Raw genomic sequence first — 21,077 nt, 5'->3', positions numbered from 1 at the left:
TTACAGAAATTCAGGTGAATAGTCTCTGTCCATGCAGTGGCTGAATTCTCTGTTTGAGGGCATTTTAACTCAGTACTTGAGTTAGCATAGAACAAAGGAGAAATAGCATCCTAACTGTGCTCCACTGCACAACTTTCATCAACTTGGTTGATGAAAATGGCACCAAATACTGCTTTGCCATCATCTCCACTTCCACTTACAGCTACTCTCCTTTTCTTATTCATCCCTTCCTGAAGACGCAGAAGGAAGAAAGTCAAAGGGAGGCTTGGGGCAGTGGTTTCCAACCTCTTTCTTATGCAACCCTCAAACTGTTTTTGGAGAATATGTGGATTTTCAGACCCTTTGACATAACTATGGAGCCCTCCCACATAGTTACTACCCTTGAAATTGGGCAAAAGAAGCAGGATAAGCCTTTCTGCTTCCTTGTTTGCCTCAAATTATGCTGTCTATATTCTCTTAGATGTGAAGATTTTTAAAAAGTTTTCAGCCTTTTGCTGTTGCATTCTGTTGACAATAACAACCCAGTTATTTGTCTTGCAGATTTGCACTGTGATCTACAGTAAGCATTCAAACTATTTCTACTGGATTAAAGAGTTTTTGAACATAGGGGTTTTCACATTTCAAACCCAAGTATCTAAATATCATGTAAACCAAGCTTCTATCATAATACAAAACTAGTGAAGTAGCAAAAATACTTTCTAGAGCAAAGTAGTTCACGTAACCATCTTAGCTCTACTTAGAAAAACAGTCCCATCACCCAGGTTTGGACTTCTGTTTTTAACTGACGTGGTAGAAATGTGTACGTGGCCATTCACACTGAGACATTTAAAAGTTGGTATCTTTAAGAGCTAGTCTATTTTTAACAAAAATAAAATAAATATGTGAGTTAACTGCTCACGTGACGGAATTAAATATTTTCTGGGAAGTAATTTAGTAAAAACCAAATGATTCAAGAAATGATTACCTTATTGTTTTGTTAAAGAAACTAGTTGGGGGACTTCCCTGGTGGCGCAGTGGTTAAGAATCCGCTTGACAATGCAGGAGACATGGGTTCGATCCCTGGTCCGGGAAGATCCCACATGCGGAGCAACTAAGCCCGTGCGCCATAACTACTGAAGCCTGCGTGCCTATAGCCTGTGCTCCACAACAAGAGAAGCCACTGCAATGAGAAGCCTGTGCACCACAACGAAGAGTAACCCCCACTTGCCGCAACTAGAGAAAGCCTGTGTGCAGCAACGAAGACCCAACGCAGCCAAAAATAAAAAAATAAAAAATAAAAATAATCCACAAAAATAAAAAAAAATTAAAAAAAAAAAAAAAAAAAAAAAGAAACTAGTTGGAAGACGCCTTGCTGGGTATCTTAAAATAACTCCATAGGTAGCTGGTCTGTGACTCCTGACCCGGGTTGGGGGTGTGTACGGAAAAGTTACAAAATGAAATAGAGAGCCATTAGCAATTGAGAACACACTTATTTAACTGGGACTAAATATTGCCAGACCAAGTTTTGTGCTAAATTTAGACATTGGGGTTGGTCCAATAGCAGCACAAGTTATAATCCTTTAGAAATCAGAGTCTGTTGGTTCAAATCAGGACACACAACATGAGAATATAAATCACTTACATCTCCATTGCAGGACAGTAGAGTTACTAAAGCTAGAATTACTTCTACCTAAAGGTTGGATTTTATTTTATTTTTTCTTTTTTTGCTTTTCTTTCATATATGAAAAGACCCTTTGAAAATGATATTTAATTTCCTAGTGCTCTGGCCCCATGCATCAAATGTATACATATATGCATTTAGGTAGGTACTGGGAACAGCATACTAGAACCTAAGAAAATTAATGGGAAAGGTAATGTGGTATAGTGGAAAGAGAGTATATCTTGGAGTCAGACCCACCTGCCTGTGAATCCCAGCTCCACCACACCTTCTAAAACCTTGGAGAAATCACTTCATTTCTATGGACCTTGGCTTTCGTACCTGGTTTTTTAAAAAAGCAGAAAATGTCAGGCACTGAGAAAATGCCTTCCCCTTTCCCCTCTGCACCACCATCAGAAGACATTTAGAGAGACAGAATTTCATTAACTTAATATTATTGTGTGCCTGGCATTGTGCTACGTATTATCTCATTTAGTCTTGACATACCTATGAAGTAGCAGGGCTCAAACAGTCCTTATATATGTCTTTAGGCTTTGCTTGCCTAAAGGTACATGGCTAGAAAGTGACAGAACCAAGACTAGAGCTCAGCACTCTTAACCACTATGATTTCAGACTCACAAAAAATCAAAACTTAAAGATATCCTACCAATTAAATGCTGCGAGAAATGTAATGACAAACCATTAGTTTCTCACCAGATATAATTTTTTTTTTTTTTTTTTTTTTTTACCAAATTTAATTTTGATACATGTATTAGTTAGGGCTGCCATACAAAATACCACAGACTGGGTGGCTTAAACAACAGAAGATTTTTTTTCTCACATTTCTGGAGGCTAGAAGTCAAAGGTCAAGGTGCGGTAGGTTTGGTTTCTTCTCAGGCCTCTCTCCTTGGGTTGCAGATGGCTGCCTTCTCTGTGTCCTCACATGATTATCCCTCTGTCTATTTGTCTGTGTCCTAATCGCCTCTTCTTATGAGGACACTAGTCATTTTGGATTAATGACCCCGTTTTAACTTAATTACTGCTTTAAAGGCCCTGCCTCTAATAGAGACAGTCACATTCAGAGGTCTTTGGGGTTAGGGCTTCAATATATGAATTTGAAGGGACACAATTCAGCCCATAACAATGCATATATAGCATAAACCATGTGATGCCGAATAAAGAAAACAACTAAACCACCCAGAGTGTTCTCTATGTGTTACACTCTGTTCAAAACACTTTACACATATTTATTTAATCCATATGAGCTAGGTACTATTCTTAGCCCCATTTGTTACTGAGAGGTTAAGTAGTTTATCAAGTCACGTAGCTAGTAAGTAATAGGATAGGATTTGAATCCACACAGTCTGACGCTAGAGTCTGTATTCATCCACTACATTATACTGCCCCTCTCAGCAAGAAGCATCCCATTTGGGCCAAAGAAACAGAAAACACAGTAATATCTATTTGAAGTAAAATTATGATTAAACTTCAGAAGTCTGTATATGTTTAATTAGCAATTACTATGCTGTCCTACATGAAAAATAATGAAGCAGCTTTCGTTTATTCCTTGGTTATGGCTGAAGTAATAAATCAGAGTCACTTAGAAAATGGCAAAGAAAAATTCTAAGTAAATTTCTAGCATTCTATTCTATGTAATGAAGAATTAATACAAAGCATTTCTCTTCTAAATCTTCAAAGGCAAATAGTACCCACAATGAAGCATTAATATTTGAAGACCTAGGACACATATGCCTCACTTCTGATTTTTCTCGTTAAGTGGGCATCATTCCTGCTTCAGCCCACTTACTGAAACAAGAAAAGGAGCTGAGTTCCATGTCTGGAGATGGTGGTCTTGGGGATAGCAATACGCTCCTTCCAGCTACTGAAGTCTGCAGGTCTACAGAAGCAAGAACTTGGAGCCAGATGTGACTAGAAAGAGAAATTGTAAACTACCCCCACCCCCTTCCAGAATCCCCCAAACAGTTAGGAAGGAATGTAGGGTTCCCATTGCACAAAGGAACAGGACTTGAGCCAATTCAGTTGAGTCTCAAAGGACAGCATTCATCAGCTCACATCTGGTTTAAATCCAAAGTGAACACAAGAATAGATTTGGGGTTAGGAATAAAATCACTGCTGTGGTACTCTTTGCCAGTCATTTTAGTTTGTCAACAGAGCCTCTGCCTTCAAGATGCTTACAATTTGATGACGGTGGGTATTTACAAAGATGGGATAACGAGAGTTTACAGAGCACTCACAGTCAAGTTCTAAGTTGAACATAATCAATATGAAAATGAAGAGTGGAGATACTTGTTACTGCTGTTCAGGATTTTAGAGACCATTGCTGACTGGAGGTAAAGGCAAGCTGACTGGAGTTAAAGGCACACTCACTGGAGAAAAGTTGGGTGTTGAGATGGGCCTTGAAAGACGGTGTAGGATTTGCTTGGGTGGAGGGAAGTGAAGTCATGTTAGAGGATTCAGTAGCAGCTGGGGCACGAAGGCAGGAGTGAGGGAGCCATGCAGGAACAACAAAGAGACTTTGTCTCTGGAACGGACAGATTTGGGGGAGTCATGGGAGGTACTTTAGGATTAGACAGAGTGGGGTCAGATGATGAATATGGCTCAAGCTGGAGGTCAGAATAATTCTGTTAGTTGAATTGCTCATTGCAATCATCTCAATTCTCTAAACATGTTGGTAAGGACATGTCTCAATAGAACTAAGTGCTTTGCCACTACTGTATATAAAAGGATAACTAGTAAGAACCTACTGTACAGCACAGGGAACTCTACTCAATACTCTATAATGACCTACATGGAAAAGGATCTAAAAAGGAGTGGACATATGTATATGTATATGTCATATGTATATGATTCACTTTGCTGTACCACAGAAACTAACAACATTGTAAATCAACTATACTCCAATAAAAATAATAAAAAAAGAACTAAGTGCTTTGCATTCAGTGGCATGTTTGTTATCCTTAAGGCTGCTCAGACTACAACATACACTGTGGACCGCTGGCCCTTCAGATTTCTGTCATGCCTAATTGAGCTGGGGGATCATGCACCTGTTAGCCGTAGGCCTGCATAGACTCAGGCCTGGCAGGAGGCCTTGGAGCAAAGTCACGTGGTTTCTAAGTGCCCTGCTGGAGTTGGGAGGAGGGTGCCACTGCCCCGCGAAGGCATACAGCCTCAGAAATGACTTCAACTTTTTTGAATCAATGAAATACACATTCTCTGTCTGCATTTTATAACCCTTCAGGAGGGAGAGCTCTAGGGAGTTCTGAGACGCCCCACCCGCTCACCGCCCCGCCATGCTGTCTTGTAGTAGAAAGTTTTACAGTCTCACAGACGTTTGACTTCTGACCCTCCTGTGTGACGTTAGACAAGTTACTAAAGTTTCTGAGCCTGTTATATTTTTTAAATCTGTAAAACAGTCCAGTAACTATGCAGTTACTGTTCATTCTCTTCCTCCTCTTTTGTGACTTCTCTCAGTTGCTGACATTTTTGAAGAACATCTTTTTCTAATCATAAATGCTCTCTGCTATCAAGGAGGCGAAAACCTTACCATTTAGGAGGCCTATGGATCCTGAAGGAAATATGGGGGTGGGTAGAGTTGGCCTGCCCCTACCCCCCTCCCCAATCACATATTTATCTCCTCAGGCTAGGATTTCAAGTCAACCAGAGCCACTCCTCAGGACAGCACAGAGCTCAATAGGGTCCAGAGTTCTTGGAAATCATGTCAGAGTAAAGGGATCAACTATCTTTATTCGTATTGTGTTTAAAAGAAGAAATAATGGCTTAAAGCCATTATGTGGCCTAAAGCATATAAAAATTAAGGTTACATGTGACAAAGCATTTTATGAGTTCAGAAACAGTTGGGTAAGGCCATAAACTATCATATTACTAAATTGCTACCATTTCTAATGTTCAAGGCTCCAACTACAAGTTTGTCCTTAGAAATTGCAATGTGCTCTCAGTAATTTGGGTGTACCCAGTTGTGCTTCCAGCTAAGAAGCACATAGGGTTTGCTGGTTAGTATTCTGCCTATATTTGAATCCTAAAAATAACCACCTCATGAGAACAAGATGAGCTTTGTGAAGATTATATTCCAGTTGGTTAGAAATGGAAGGTACATTTTTCCCATTGCCTCTTGCCTTTCATTTCTAAACACATTTGTCTCTGCTCTGAAGCAGAGGAGACTATTAGAGCAGCTGCAGTGAGCAGCTGTAGAATCTTCTGTCATCTGCTCTCTGGCTTTGCAGACTTTGTCCCATCCTCTGCTCCCAGTTGTCCTTTTCTTTCTTTTTAAAATCACCTGCCCTCCTCAGGTCCTGGCTCTGTCCCTGCAGTGATTTTAGGGGATTTTGCCTGGTGTCTCCCTGCTTTTACCATTCTTTACAGTAAACAAACAAACAAAAAATCAATAGTGAAAACATTTTTATCTTATGAACAACAGCTGGAAGGGGGAAAAAGTCTATCAGCCAATATAGACCTGCTTGCTGCTGCCCCTGCAAGTTCTGTCTGTCATTTTTGGTGGTGCTCTTTTCCATGTGCTGCCATTTCAGTACAACAGAATGCTCTACTTTTACATTTGCATGCAGAGGCCAGATGATTACGACTCTTTGAGGGGAAGCCTGCCACCGATTACCTTGAGAGAAATGATTTATTCATCCTGTGCACAGTCAACAGCTCTCCCAGAGGCCCTAACCCACAACTTCGCACCGAGTGCTTGGGGACTGTCTGAGCCACTCCCAGCATCCCTCTCAGTGCACAATAAGCTGTTACGAACCAGCAGCTATGGAACGCTTTTTATTTCCTAATGTGTAGTTGAGCATAAACCTCTCTCTAAGGCAGCTTATGGGAGCTAGTGCAGGACAAGTTCCTTTGCAGAGTATGTTAAAGTAATTTATGTTCCATGGCTTTTAGGGAAGAGCCAGCTCATTTTGACAGGTCCTTTTAATGTTGTTTGATTTTGAACACTTAGAAAATAAGCTTGCATTCTTTTTCTTCTTTTGAAAAGCTATTATGTGGTTTTGAAACATACATATTTTAGATCCCACATAATATATTACCCAAATACTAATTTAAAACAAAGTATTATTTAATATATCTGATTTATAACACATTACGTGCACCAAGCATAGAAATCAGGTAAAAATATATTATAAGTCTTATTCTACTATGTCAGCAACAGAGAATTCTGCCTTAAAAAACAATATAAATCATCTTTTGCCACTGCTCTCTGAAAATAATTTGTGGTTAACAAAATCAAAATTGCACCTGCAAGAACTGCCAGGAATACCTTCAATTTTCACTGACTGCACTCTCCCTTCTCTCCCCCCGCATCTTTAGACTCAGGGAACAGCAGCACAGTGTCCACAATAAAAAACAAAAGTGAAAGAAAGGAAAGGAAGAATTTGTAAAATTTCTTTGGGTGTGAAAGAGGATGGATCCTAGCATGAACAGCATATAAGTACACAGACAAAGCATACCTAAAATAAGGCAGTACACACACACCAGACTACATATGTGGATATGTGTGCACATGTGCGTGTGCCACTGCCCATTTTCTCACAGAAGTATAGCAGCTTCACTACCTAAAGGTAAATATCAGTATATCAATGCTATATGTGAAAAAGAAAACCCAACACTAAATTGCCTTTTTAAATATCGCAAAAAAACAATAAGAGTATCTTTGCTTAGAAATGTAAAAATAATGTGCTTGCAAATGTTAATTAATTAGAACTGAGAGTAAATACTTTGTGAAGAGTAGATAAGAAACTAGAACAGTTAGACCTCAGTTGTCCTGGGCCAAGTGTGAAAATATAGAATCACAGAAGCTTGGAGCCAGAAGGATTTGATTAGGCTTCTATAAATCACATCTTAGAGGCATGAATCCCCTTGGAAACATCCCAGTCAGGTGGTCATTCTGCCCTGGTTTTAAATACTTCTGTTGTAAAGATACTCATTACTTCCAATGCAACCAGCCTCAAGTTCTTATTTAGGGAAGATAAACTTATCTGTACCTATGTACATCCATTTGGTTCTTCTTCCCCTTCAACCCACAGAGACTAGATCTAATCCCTCCTTCAACCCTTCAAATATTTGAAGACAACCATGAGGCCTTATAACTGCCCTGTAACTGAGCTGTCACTAACCTGGATTGTCTCCTAAACCGGTCAGCCAGGCACTTTATCCATCCACAACGCTCTGCAGCTGAAAGATCTTCATTCCTGGAGTAGACTGGTGGTGGTGCTTCTCAGGTGATGGGCCTGTGATGTGACTGTACTGTGTTGATGAGTTACTGCTGAAGACACTGGAGCCAGAGAGGGGAGATCCTAAACCGAGAGAGCCCAGGGAAGAGCTTGAGTCTTAATTAAGGTGATGGCAACAAAGGCAGGCACTGTGATGTTTCACCTGTGCCGAAAAAACAAAAACAAAAACTATTACTTCATGTCACTGACATTCAACCAAGCCTGTAACTTTGGAGTTAGCACCTTGAGCTCTAGTTGTACCACCAGTTCTGCCACTGGCCAGTTGCATGCCCTGGGGAAATATTCCCCACCTTTCCAGAGTTGCCTCTGTGATGTTCAAAGGTATATGCTGCTTTTCTGCCTAGAAATGGGGCTCCTCTCCCTGTCTCAGTTTAGATGTCATTTCTCCAGGAACCCTTCCCTGACTCCCACCCTTACCTCACCCTGAGACTGGCCTCTGTCTTCCATTGCACCCTATGTTCACCTCTATTGTAGCCTCACTCCATTGTGTTTTAATCACCTGTTCACTTGTCTGTGTCCACTGTACTGGAAGTTCTTTAAGGCTAAGAACTCAGTTTTGGTCTCCAGCACTTAGCTCAGTGCCTGGTGTATACCAGAACTCAGAAAATATTTGTTGAAAAGAGAAGAAAGGAAAGAAAAGACTAAGAGGGAGAAGATAAGATGAGGAAGTTGGGGTATATTATCTATCTAGCTTCTTACAGCTAAAACTCTGCAATTCCTTGTTCTTAAGTTCCATCTTTAATGTCAACCACAGACTTTCAGAAATTCAGATTTTTCTCTAGTAAGAAGATAAGTTTCAAGTGGTTACACCAATTAGAAAAGCTATAAATATTTATACATGTAATACAATTTTAGGACTGAGATTTAGAGTTCATTTAACGAACTCGAAGTTTATTTTATATATGAGGAAACTGAGGCAAAATGAGTTTAAGTTATTTGCCCAAACCCACCTGGTTAGTGGGAAAACCAGGTTTCAGACACTGATCTCTTTGTCCCTGTTGGGCTGTACCCCCCAACCCTTCAAGCTCTGTAGTTGCCCAGCCTCAGAGACTGAAGAAAGAGCCCGGAGATAGCAACAGAGCCATCAATGGTTTATTGGATAGGGGGAGCTTACACAAAGGATCCTGGAGGGAAACCCCACCATGTGCGGCAGACAACGGGCAGGACGTGACAGCAGTCTTCACTACCGGGGCGGCGGAGAAGGAGGCTACCATTTACAGGGGGAAGCCTGGTCAGGTGGGCTCACCAGTTACCAGGGACAAATTAAGCCCTATAACTAAGAGGATTGGATAGTCATGTGAGTGACACAGGCACTGGTCAAGCAGGGCATGTATAGAGAGCAAGAACACAGCCATCTTGAATGGCCTAACCATACAGCGCCCAAACCAGGATAGCTGGTCTCTAGTCTTCCTTTTTGAAAGAGCTGCTACAAACAGGGCTACAAATGAAAGTGACAGATGTTTCTCCTTTTATGTGATGGTTATATCAATCCACAAGTTTCTGGCTGTAAATGCAACTTTGATAAACACCCTTCTCTGCTCCTAGAGAAACTAATGAAAATTACTTCTCTTTTCTCCCAGAAATGTGGGAGGGTGGTACCATGCTTCACCAGGTGACTTCCATAAGTTGTCTGCTAAACAGAGTTGCAGTCATGTGAATTGCTTTCAGCCAGGTTCGCTATCAAGGCTCAGTGTTCTGGTATTAAGCCATAGGGTAGTGCTGCCATGAGACCAGCTTCTTGGCGAGTAGCCCTGAGGTGCAGCTGTAAGGTGACCCTGTGCAGGCTTGAGGCCAGAGCTCAGTGCTCAGTGCCAGAAACCTGAGCCAAACATTGGAACTAATTCCCAGGGCACTGAATTGGTCTAAAGTAAAATTTTAGATGAAAAGATTTTTTTGTTTACTCTGAAGAACCACTTCATTTTTTTAAGCTCACAGGAAAGTTAGATGTTTTGCCACTATACTTGAAATATTCTCCAGAGGCCAAACCTTTAAAAAAGAAGACGAGGAAGGGGAAGAGGAAGAAGAAGAGGAGGAGGAGAATAAGAGGCTTTAGATTATTTGAGAAGTCACGAAAATATTTCCTGAAAGCAACATCTTTCATAAGATATGCTAACTGGAGAACCTTTATTTCTCTGTCCTGGAATATGCTGTGAAAGTTGTAAGGTGGTATTGGGGTGGAAATGGTAGAGTACTGGTCAAGGTGATGGTAATGACTGAACCAAACTCTGAACCCACACAGATTTGAATTCAGCACACAGCCCCACCACTTCCTAGCAGCTGACCTTGGGTAGTATACTTAAGCATGGAGACTATGTTATATATTGGGGTTTATAACCTGGCTGTGGTAGAATCACCCGGATGCTTTCCAAAAGCATCCTTGCCTGGGCCCCAGCCCAGACCAATTAAGTCAGACTCTCTGGGGTGAGACCCAGACAAGGATAGTTTTGGAATGCTCTCTGGTGATTCTAATGTTGCAGACCAATGGCATAGTGATCATAACTTTGGTGATGGAGTCAAATTGCTTGGGCTCAAATGACAGATATGCCCTTTCATGATATTTGACCTTGGCCAATTTACTTAACCTGTGTGACCCTCAATGTTCTCATCTGTAAAAATGGGTTAATAGGAGTTTAGAGTTATTAGAGGATTAAGTTAAGTAAGTCATGTAAAAGCACAGTGTTGTGCTTGTGTAAAAGCATGTGTTGTGGGGCTTCCCTGGTGGCGCAGTGGTTGAGACTCTGCCTGCCAATGCAGGGGACACAGGTTTGAGCCCTGGTCTGGGAAGATCCCACATGCCACGGAGCAACTAGGCCCGTGAGCCACAACTACTGAGCCTGCGCATCTGGAGCCTGTGCTCCGCAACAAGAGAGGCCGCGATAGTGAGAGGCCCGCGCACCGCGATGAAGAGTGACCCCTGCTTGCCACAACTAGAGAAAGCCCACGCACAGAAACGAAGACCCAACACAGCCAAAAATAAATAAATAAATTAATTAATTAATTAAAAAAAAAAAAGCGTGTGTTGTAAGCACAGTGCTTACAACATAGTAAGTATTCAATCATAGCTGCTATTGTAATTTTTATTATCCATAATTCCTTTAATTCACATTGGGTGTAAAGCCCAGTTAGATCCTGTTCACAGTCCCGCAGAGAACACTGAAAAATGAAAGATAGCTTACTAATGAACATGAAAATAAGTGGAAAATTTTTATAGGGATAAATATTTGTGTGCAACCTTCTTGTTAGATTTTGAGTGAAAGGGTAAAGTTGAGTGAAAGGAGTCTGCACTGACTCAAGCACCCATGGGAACTTCATTTTATCATTTCTCCACCTCATGGTCCCATTTTTAAAAACCTGAAAATAGGTAAACACAGAGGGAATCAAGGGGATACTTTTTGGAAGGAGGGAAATAGAGGCTGGAGGCCTCTAGGTAGGAAGATATTTCTTAGTTCAACAGTGCATCTCAGTAGTTCTCAAACTTTAATAAACATCAGAGAATCATCTAGGTGCTTGTGAAAACACAGATTGTTGGGCTGTGCCCCTGGAGATTCTGGGAGTCGGTCTGGAATGGGACCTAAGAATTTGCATTTCTGACAAGTTCCCAGGTGATGCTGATACTGCTGCTTTAGGAACCACACTTTGAGAACCACTAGTGGCTAGACATGGAGCACTTGGTAATCTGGATGTTCTTAGACCCTGTTGGCTGTTCATGTTGCTTTCCCATCTGTGCCCATAGAGAGTTGGTAGGCACCCCCAAAATCTCTCTTCTGATGACTTAGGTACTGCCATCGAACAGTGTTGGTTTTCTATTCATTGGTCCTTTCTCAGCCTGGAGTCTCAAACTGCACTTGAAGTTTCCTTATTGTACAGTCTTAAGTTCCAACAGTAGAGTTTCATAGTTCATTCCAGAGAATGGTTGGGTATTCATTTTTGCCCACTGACCAACCGTACACCACCTTATTCCCAATTCCGCCAGGGTTGTTGCATATCAAGACAGAGCCCAGATCCAACAGTGTCTTTCTACAGAGGCCTCTTCCTCCTACCTAGCATAGTTCAAACTCAAGAACCTGGGATTTTTGGTACAGTCTCAACCTCTTTGTTTAAAGGACATCAGGGCACATAGGCAAATCCAGACTACCATTCCCCAAATCCAAGACCAAACTCTGTAACAATCCTGGGTCACATATGTTATTAGAAACTTGGGATGATAAAGGACTATCACTCAATACACCCACACTGAATCTTGCTTGAAGATCATCTTATTCTTCCAACTTCACAGTTTCTGTTAACATCACTTTTATCATAGCTACCCAGACTCAAAACTTAGGCATAATGATCCCTAATATTTGTTGAGTACTTAATCCTCACAACAGTATGAATGGATGTTATTCTTTCCATTTTATGCATGAGGAAACTGAGTCTTAGCAAGGTTAAGACATAGCTAGAACCCGGAATCTTTGTCAGTTTTATTCTCTGATATAGCCCAAGTGCCTAGAACAATGTCTGGCCCATACTGGTGTTCAATATATATTCACTGAATGAAGGGAGGAGGGTCATACAACAAACACGTGGAAACTGGGATTTGAAACCAGACCTGTGTTAACCACTATGCCACACTTGCTCTTGCTTCAGCTTTGGCTCTCCTTTTGTAATCCCATAAACTCATTCCCCCAAATCAGTTATGAGGCCTAGCAAGCCCATTATCATGATATTTCTTGAATTTGGCCCTTCCCCCCCACCATTTCTGTTGCCACCAACCTACTTAAAGTGTTTGCTATTTATTTCCTGAACTATTGCTATTTTTTCCCAACATGCAGTCTTTGCAGACCCCTGTGTTACCTGCACGACTTTTACCAGATGGTTTTTCACAAAGCACATTCAATACGCATCATACCTCTCCTCAAAGACAAGGGAAGTCATGTGGTATAATGAAATATTAAGGAACTAAGGATAAGAAAACCAGAGTTCTGGTCTCAATTCTGTGACCTTGGACAAGGTGTGTGTCCTTCTTAGGCTTCAGTGGCCCATTAATAACATTAGGAAGTTGGACTGTGTGATCTCTTCCCACCCCAGCATTGTCTGGTGGTTAGATGCACCCTGCCTGTAGAATCCTACCTGGAATCCTACCTTGTGCCTCCAAGGGGTTTAGAATGAGATGAATACATACATTTTCATCAAACAAGGCAGAGCAGTGTAAGTGCCCTCAAAGAAGTAAAGTGAGGAGCTATAGCTGTTGGGGAAGGGAGAGATCACATCTGGTTACTAACGGGGAGTATGGATGGGGCACAGATGCTGCTCTTCCTGTCATGTCAGCCCATCCCTAGCGTGCAGGTCCTTACCTCACTGATGAGAAGAGGAGAAGCTGCTGAGATCCCAACAGTTTTAAGCTTTAAGCTGTGGCAGAAATCCATTATGAGCACTAAATCTCTAATTCAGAAGCTGTTGGCTCAAGACACACAAATTGGTCTAATGCTTAGGAAAGTGCTTATGGGGCAAAAAGGAAAGAGAAAACAAAAGTGGTTGACATGGGGGCTTCCCTGGTGGCGCAGTGGTTGAGAGTCTGCCTGCCAATGCAGGGGACACGGGTTCGAGCCCTGGTCTGGGAGGATCCCACATGCCGCGGAGCAACTAGGCCCGTGAGCCACAATTACTGAGCCTGCGCGTCTGGAGCCTGTGCTCCGCAACAAGAGAGGCCGCGACAGTGAGAGGCCCGCGCACCGCGATGAAGAGTGGCCCCCGCTTGCCGCAACTAGAGAAAGCCCTCGCACAGAAACGAAGACCCAACACAGCCATAAATTAATTAATTAATTAATTTAAAAAAATACAATGAGAAAAAAACTGCATTCATAATAGCAAATGATAAAATACTAGGGATAATCTTAACACTAAATAAAAAAAAAAAAAAAAAAGTGGTTGACATGTTCCTGATAAACGCTCCGTGTCTTGCTCTGACGCTTAATAGTCAGGCGGCCTTGGACAGGCCACTTATCCTCTCCGAGCCTTGGTCTCACCTCGGTTCCCCATCTAGAGATTGGGGATGATAATATCGACCATGCAGGATGGCTGTGAGGAGATGTAGTATGTGAAGCCGCACTGGGAACACAGTAGATGTTCAGGAACTTTTATCCTCCATGTTACCTCCTGCCCCTGTAACGTGTCCGTGTTGAGAAACGCCCTTTAAATAACCCCTGGGGGCAGAGAGAGAGAGAGAGAGAGAGAGAGAGAGATCCTCCCACATTGGTAACTCAATAGTATTCTATATACTCTGCCCTTGCATACATTCAGGTATTGGAAATCATGTGCCATATTTACTTAAGAAGCTTCCCTACCCCTTTGTAGCTATTAAAAGAACAGGGTAGCAAGGGAAAATCAGAAGTTGTCCCTGATTTATCTGTGGCTGAAGAAGGAACTAGGGAGGTGCAGCGAGCAGCATTATTTCTTCCTCCAGGTGAACTAACGAAGGCTTAGAAGAAACAGCTGCATCACGGCCAGGGTGGCCTAACCTTGTCCTTTCACTTTCATTATATGCTTATCCGGCCTTCAAGCAGCTGTTGTTGCTGTTGACAGTCATCACTGCAACCAAGGAAAATGTATGTGACAAAAAAACTACATTTTATTAAACTTTGGATTGAGGAAGTAAATGTATAGGATATAATTATTATTTTTTAGAAATTAAGGAAAATCATCCACTCATTCAGCCTTCAAATATTTATTGACAGCTACTATTGTAACAAACACCATTCTGGGCACTGAGGATGCAACAGCAACTAAAACAAAAATCCCTGCCGTTTGCAATTTCTATTCTAGTGGAAGATGTAGGAAGTAAAAAAGATAAATTAGTAAGATATATAGTATGTTAGGAAGTAGTTAGTGCTAAGAGGAAAAATAAGGTAGAAAAGAGGACTATAAAATATCAAGAGGTATGTTAGATGGTGATCCAGGGAAGGTCTCATTGGTAAGGTGCTTTTGAAGTAAAGAACTGATGGAAGTGACAAGCCAGCCTTGAGGATGTCTGAGGGACAGATTTCAAGACAAGGGTTCCTGAGATGAGAGGGTGTCTGGTGTGTCTGAGGAGCAGCCTGGAGGCCAGCGTGTGAGCTGAGCATGGTGGGAAAGCAGTCTGAGATCTGGTCAGAAAGAAAACAGGCCAGTTGTATGGGGCCTTAGAGGACATGATAAGGATGTCGGCTTTCACTGGTAGTAAGAGGAAAAGCTCCAGGGAGTTTGGGCAGAGGAAAGATATTATACAACCATTTTTATTGAGTGCTTGCTCTGTTAGATTCTATTTTAAATGCTTTATTTGTAATCCTCACAATTATCTTATGAGGTAGGACCCACTATCTTCTCCATTTTATAGCCGAGGAAACAGAGGCCCAGAGAGGTTAAGTAATAACTTGCATGAGGTCACACAGCTGATAGGGACGTGGTGAAAATTTAGAACCAGGCCAACACTTAACCACCTCGTTGTCCTGACCCCAAATGCTTAAGAGATTGAGACTGAGGGGTGTTTTTTCTTTCTTGATATCTGTATTTCCAGAGTACACTTACAATGAAATCACTTCATACTCATTCATAAATACAGAACTTCTTTGCTTAAACTGATAAATATTCCAAGTATTCTGCTTTATGATTTCAAGTTTAAAAAAAAAAAAAAAAAAAAAAGCCCTCAGGGACTTCCCTGGTGGTGCAGTGGTTAAGAATCTGCCTGCCAATGCAAGGCACATGGGTTCGATCCCTGTTCCAGGAAGATCCCACATGCCGCGGAGCAACTAAGCCTGTGCACCACAACTACTGAGCCCATGTGCTGCAACTACTGAAGCCCATGTGCCTAGAGCCGGTGCTCTGCAACAAGAGAAGCCACTGCAATGAGAAGCCCACGCACTGCAACGAAGAGTAGCCCCCGCTCACCACAACTAAAGAAAAGCCCTCAAGCAGCAGAGAAGACACAAGCAGCCAAAAAAAAAAAAAAAAAGCCCTCAGATTAGCATATTAACAAGCATCTTGACATGTCTCGCTTTAATTATGCAGACAGCGATTTCTTTTTTACTTCTAATGTAGAGGTTGATTGGGAAATTTTTTATTTTATTGCTTACAATCTTACCCTAGCTACCTAAATCACTACTATAAGATTTGACATCTATAATTTATCATTTTCCTCTGCTATTAGATGAAATGCCCTTTAAAACATTCCACAGCAAGGTGAACACAAGTCAAGCTTGCAAAGTTCTAGAAAAAAAAATTGCAAAGAATCATTTAAGAATAATGAAAGTTGATTTATATAGCATATGATATCAGGGCTGCCCAGTTTAACAAATATAATTATTCCAAGTCATTTTCAGAAGACCTCTAAATTTCAGCACTTATTTTTCATCATCTTTCAAGGAATAACAACAAAAATACCTTACTTTTATAAAGACTCTAAAAGCGAACTCTTTAATTCATTTCTCTGGATTTCACTAAAGCGAAGCATGAGACAATAGACATTTAAAATATAGGAAACTCAGCTTCCTTTTACTGTTGTGTGTCTTTAACATTTTACTGCTATAGCCAAGAGTCCTTAGTTTCTGCAGCCAACATCCTTTTGCATGCTGATTTTGCAGAGAGAGTCTCTCAGGAGTTATTACTTTTGAGTACTATCTACGATGACTCCACTCTCTGCAGGAAGTGGGAGGTAGCAGAGTTTGGGAATGAAAACACTGAGGGAAAAATCTCTCCAGATAGAATTGTCAACTCAATCTAATTTTAGGTTTCGGGCAGAACACATAGCTGTACCTTCAGCTACCTGCAAACATTTGCCTCTCAGGTGCCCATCATTGAAGGACTACAACCAGGACAAACAAAAATAATGAAGTTTTCTATCATAATAATTTTTAGTAAAATAGGTGATGTGTCAGAGTATGTGTGTGTATGCAAGCACACGGGCAAACCATGTGCGTGTACCCCTACATTCAAGGTTTCATAGCGTTCAGAATAAGGAAGATGGTCCAAAAGGGTTTCTTTCTATTTTTCATAAACTCTATTTAATTTTTCCTTCCAGTCCCTCACAACCAAAAGGACTAATAGTCCCAGGCTCAAGACCTCAGAAACATATTACTGAGTTATGTGAAACAGGAATAGGAGACATTTTTAGTCATACTTTTTATGTGGTAGCTATTTTGGTATTGAAACAACTAAATCAAATCTAACAAAGGTTTTTGAGAGGAAATGGTTAAAAGGGCACGTCTTTCCTTTTCTAAAAGGAAAACCACAGCAAAGTATTCCGATTAGGAATAAATTAAAGAGCACTACACTTTTCTGTAAGGGTCAGGAAGCCAAACTCTTGGCCTTGAGCTGCTTCTCAGCCCCACCCCAGCTGACCCTGGGAACGAGGCACCCCCCATCTCTGTGTGAACTCAACAGTTGCTGTCAAGTCCTGCCATTCCTCTGCAGAAAAGAGCCAGGGATTTTCTGGCTCTTGCCAGAAGTCAGAGTCAGAAGGAGGTAGCTAAGGTGCCGGGGGCTTTCTATAGTGTCCCAGGGCCAGCTTTCTGTCGCCAAAGGAAAATTCCCTAAACTCACTAAAGCCAAATCTCACATTTTGAAAAGTCTCCAAAAGAAGTTTCATAAGTTGTTTTGCTGCTAGAAGATTAAGCTCTCATTTCCCAGATTACATTTTTAAAATATAATTTCCTTAAATTCAGCAGCACTTTTAATCCATGACACTCGCTGGTAGACAAGAAAAACAATTCTGCTGTCTTCACAATCAATTTAAAGTTTACAGATGTGACGTCTCAGTACTTCATGTTGTGGTTAATTGCCTTATACTAACATCTGATGAATATATATATATATATATAATGTTCTTTAGATAACCTGTGCAGCTGACATGTGATTAGCTGGGAAATTGGGGCTGTGAGGTGTCCCTAACAGCTGAATTTGATCAAGATGTCATGCACTCTTGACCTCTTTAATAGACTATTTTGCTCTTTTGACAGCATTCAAAATCTACTTGTCCTTCAAGGTCTAGCTCAGTTCCTGCCTCCAGCCCAAATCCTTGCCTGACCATTTAAGTTCTCACTGAGATCTTCCCCCTGGCACCACCTTAAGGCCCTATTACCTGTGCTGCTACTATGGCATTTGGATATGTCATCGTACACCCTATTTTATTCACTGACTTTCAAGGGCTGTGCGCTTTCTCTTTGGCTCCCCATAGTGCCCAGTCTGGTGCTGAGCACATGTGGATGCTCCGAGGTGGAAGTGAATCAGATGGACTTACAGCCTTTTTCATCATTTTCCCTATGATCATATCTAGGGCTAAAATTTGCATTATTGCTTTTTATTTCTCCAGTCACTGTTCCTTAGTGACCCAGGAGCATCTAGAATGAGCTGCAAGTTAGACCACTCCTGGAATAGGTTGGTCACCTGTGGTTTTTGGCTTGGATGTCACTGTCTGTACCACCCATGGAAATGGGAGACAAGTTACATCCCTTATGACTGTAGTCATTAGGGAATTGCCAGTGAATATAAAGAGAAAAAATAAGCTAATGGAACAGAGGAAGAAAATATAGAAAAGGATGAGGGGAAAAGAGATGGGGAAGAGGCAAAAAAAAAACTCCCGCAATCCTACTCTCTGATGTACATACGTTTCCTTTTTAAATGACAAAACATGAAGACTCCTTGCAAGTATATTTAATGGATGATTACTTGCACATCTTAATAATGTTTGCTCTCTGGGGAATCATATACAGAAACAACTGCCTTTCCAGTTTGAATTAGGAATAAAGTGGAAAGGCAGTTACTTTGGGAGGAAGTAAAAGCAAAGCCTAGTAACACTGGTGCATTGTATGAGGCAGTGAGAAATGACAGTTCAGAATGAGGCAGACTTCTCTCTTCAGTGATCAGCCTGCTCGGCCCTCAATGAGTCCGTGAGATTCCGCATTTTATAGGTTGAGCTTCCCACTGGCAGCAACTGAAGCAGTTTATTATGCACATCTGTCACGTGATCCACTTCATCAACCAAATGGAACTGGGAGAATAAGCCACCCTAACAAGATCCTCAGTACACTCTTAAAAACTACTTACAGATGTACTCTTCCTCTGAGGGGATACAATGCGTTTCCTTGTACGGTGCCACATGATACAGGAAATGCATTATCCCCATCCAAATTCAGGCATACCAGGAGGAAGCCCATGAAAAGAAAGCAGCTCAGAAAAGCACACATGGCTTTTGCAAAAGTCCTGAGAGGGGCTCCCACACCAATTTGTGATAACGGCAGATAAAATCCCAGGCCTCTGAAGCTCAGTTCATTATAAATGCTAATGTCCACACAGGGGAAAGGAAACCACATCAGCAGTCAGCATCGACACAAATGTCGCTAATGCTTTTTATTTATGGTTGTCGCTGAGTCCCCTCAGCAGTATGCCAGATCTCTATTTGTGTTGTAGCTTTAACTACTTTATGTGCTTTCACAACTCGCTATGTTATGTACCCATAGGTGATTTGTGCTTTCAGACTGTGTCTGGTGAGATGAGCGGCCACACTTCTAATCTTGAGTCGGGAACCATCTTGTTCCCATTCAGATAAGATCGAAGGAATGCTTTTGTAGATGCATCCAGGAATAGTAACACCTGCCACTGTTAAATCTTTCTGTTTCAGTTGGGGTGATCAATTTATCATTCAGTCCGTCAGCCAACAGATATTTATTGAATACCTGCCACGTGCCAGGCACTGTTCCAGGCATTGGAGATATAACAGTGAATAGAGCCCTACCATCAAAAAGATTACATTCTAGACGGGGGAACGGGGAGACAGCAAACAAATATGGAATATGTCAGAGTGTGTCAGTCAGGATAGGCTAGTTATTTTGTGGTAATAAACAACCCAATCTCAGTGGCTTAAAACAACCAAGTTTATCTCTGACTTACACTGGCTGTTCACTGCAGGTCAGCTGGGGGCTCAGCTCTGTGCAGCTACACTCTGGGACCCAGGCTGCCCGGAGAATCCCCATCTGGAGCATGGCCAGTCTCTGTGGGAGAGGGAGAAGATAGAGTGGTGAACTGCACACTGGCTTATGCCTGAAAGTGACACACGACCCTTCTCCTCACATGGCACTGGACAAAGTAAGTCAGGTGGCTGCACCCAACTTCAAAAGGTGAGGAAGTGCAATCATATCATATGTTTAGGAAAATCAGACACACTTGGTGGGCAGAACTGTCCCAATGATGATGATTGCTATGAAGAAAAAAAGCAAGGTAAAGGAGATGGTGTCTGGGGAGGTGGTTTCCACTTACAGAGATGGTCAGGAAAGGTCTCTCTGATATGGTGACATTTGAGGAGAGATCCCAAGGGAGAGAGAGAGGGCCATTTGGATGGAGTGGGGACAGCATCCTGTAGAGGTTACAGCAAGGGCATAGTGTGCCTGGCATGTTTGAGGAACAGCAAGGAAGTCAAGATGGCTAGAGGGGAGCGAGCAAGGGGAGAGCTGTAGAAAAGTAGGTCAGAGACATAAGAGGGAGTTGTGGGACCCAAGTGGGCACCTTATTATAAGGGCTATGGCCATTGCAGATTTTTGGGTGAAGACATGATCTGAGTTAGGTTTTAAAATAATCCTGTAGCTGCTGTGAGGAAAATATACCAGGGGGCCAAGGGCTGAAGCAGGGAATAGTTGAGAGGCTCTTGCAATAATCCAAGTAAGATAAGAGAGTGGGTAGTAGTCAGACTCTGGAGAGAGTTTGAAGGTAGAACAAACAGAATTTACCAATGTATTGCTGTAAGAGAAAGAAAGGATTCAAGGATGACCAGAAAGGTTTGTTTCTTCTAGTAATCCCTGGATACACATAAGGACTACTTCATGTGACTTTTGAGAATCTTCAAATTTGGCAAAATCATATAGCACATAACCTCCCTCCAAAATGAGTTGAGAGTTGAAGAGCCAAGTGGAGAGATGGTTGCTGGGTGGTTGAAGGGTGGTCCTTTCATGGACCATCTAAGGGACATCTCTCCCACACTGGCCTAATATCCATTCTCTCTTAGGGTTTTGATCCATGTTACTTTATAAAACCAGAAAAATGAGCTTCATAATTACAAGCAAAACAGGAGCTTATGACTGAGTCATCCCAACCTCATCCCACTTCTCCACTCCTCTGTGAACCTCAGGTACCACTACCAAGAAACTCAGCTATACAACACA

At 41.7% G+C, this 21,077-nt stretch overlaps 1 protein-coding gene and 1 long non-coding RNA gene across 8 annotated transcripts in view; one reads left to right on the top strand and one right to left on the bottom strand.

Moving 5' to 3' along the window:
• LOC309667183 overlaps window positions 1-21,077 on the bottom strand; it is a 238,789-nt gene that overhangs the window by 25,322 nt on the left and 192,390 nt on the right. Inside the window, exons 1-2 of one of the 3 annotated variants that reach the window (XR_014267595.1) lie at window positions 19,813-19,893; window positions 7,795-8,053 (exon numbers count right to left, since the gene is read on the bottom strand). This is a non-coding gene — a long non-coding RNA (uncharacterized lncRNA). Of the gene's footprint in view, window positions 1-1,325; window positions 10,829-19,812; window positions 19,894-21,077 lie in introns of those variants that run through there. The other 2 variants (XR_014267593.1, XR_014267594.1) reach the window with 2 other exon arrangements.
• The window catches only part of LOC309667143 (uncharacterized protein), a 58,298-nt gene that overhangs the window by 34,813 nt on the left and 2,408 nt on the right, over window positions 1-21,077 (top strand). For 3 of the 5 annotated variants that reach the window (XR_014267531.1, XR_014267532.1, XR_014267534.1), the window contains exon 2: window positions 19,831-20,007. The gene's annotated coding sequence lies outside the window, so the exon portion shown is untranslated. Of the gene's footprint in view, window positions 1-13,436; window positions 14,499-19,830; window positions 20,040-21,077 lie in introns of those variants that run through there. The other 2 variants (XR_014267535.1, XR_014267533.1) reach the window with 2 other exon arrangements.

The sequence above is a fragment of the Balaenoptera physalus genome (assembly GCF_965194825.1).
Source record: "Balaenoptera physalus genome assembly, chromosome: 9".
NCBI lineage: Eukaryota > Metazoa > Chordata > Mammalia > Artiodactyla > Balaenopteridae > Balaenoptera > Balaenoptera physalus.
This window is presented reverse-complemented; position numbering and strand designations above follow the sequence as displayed.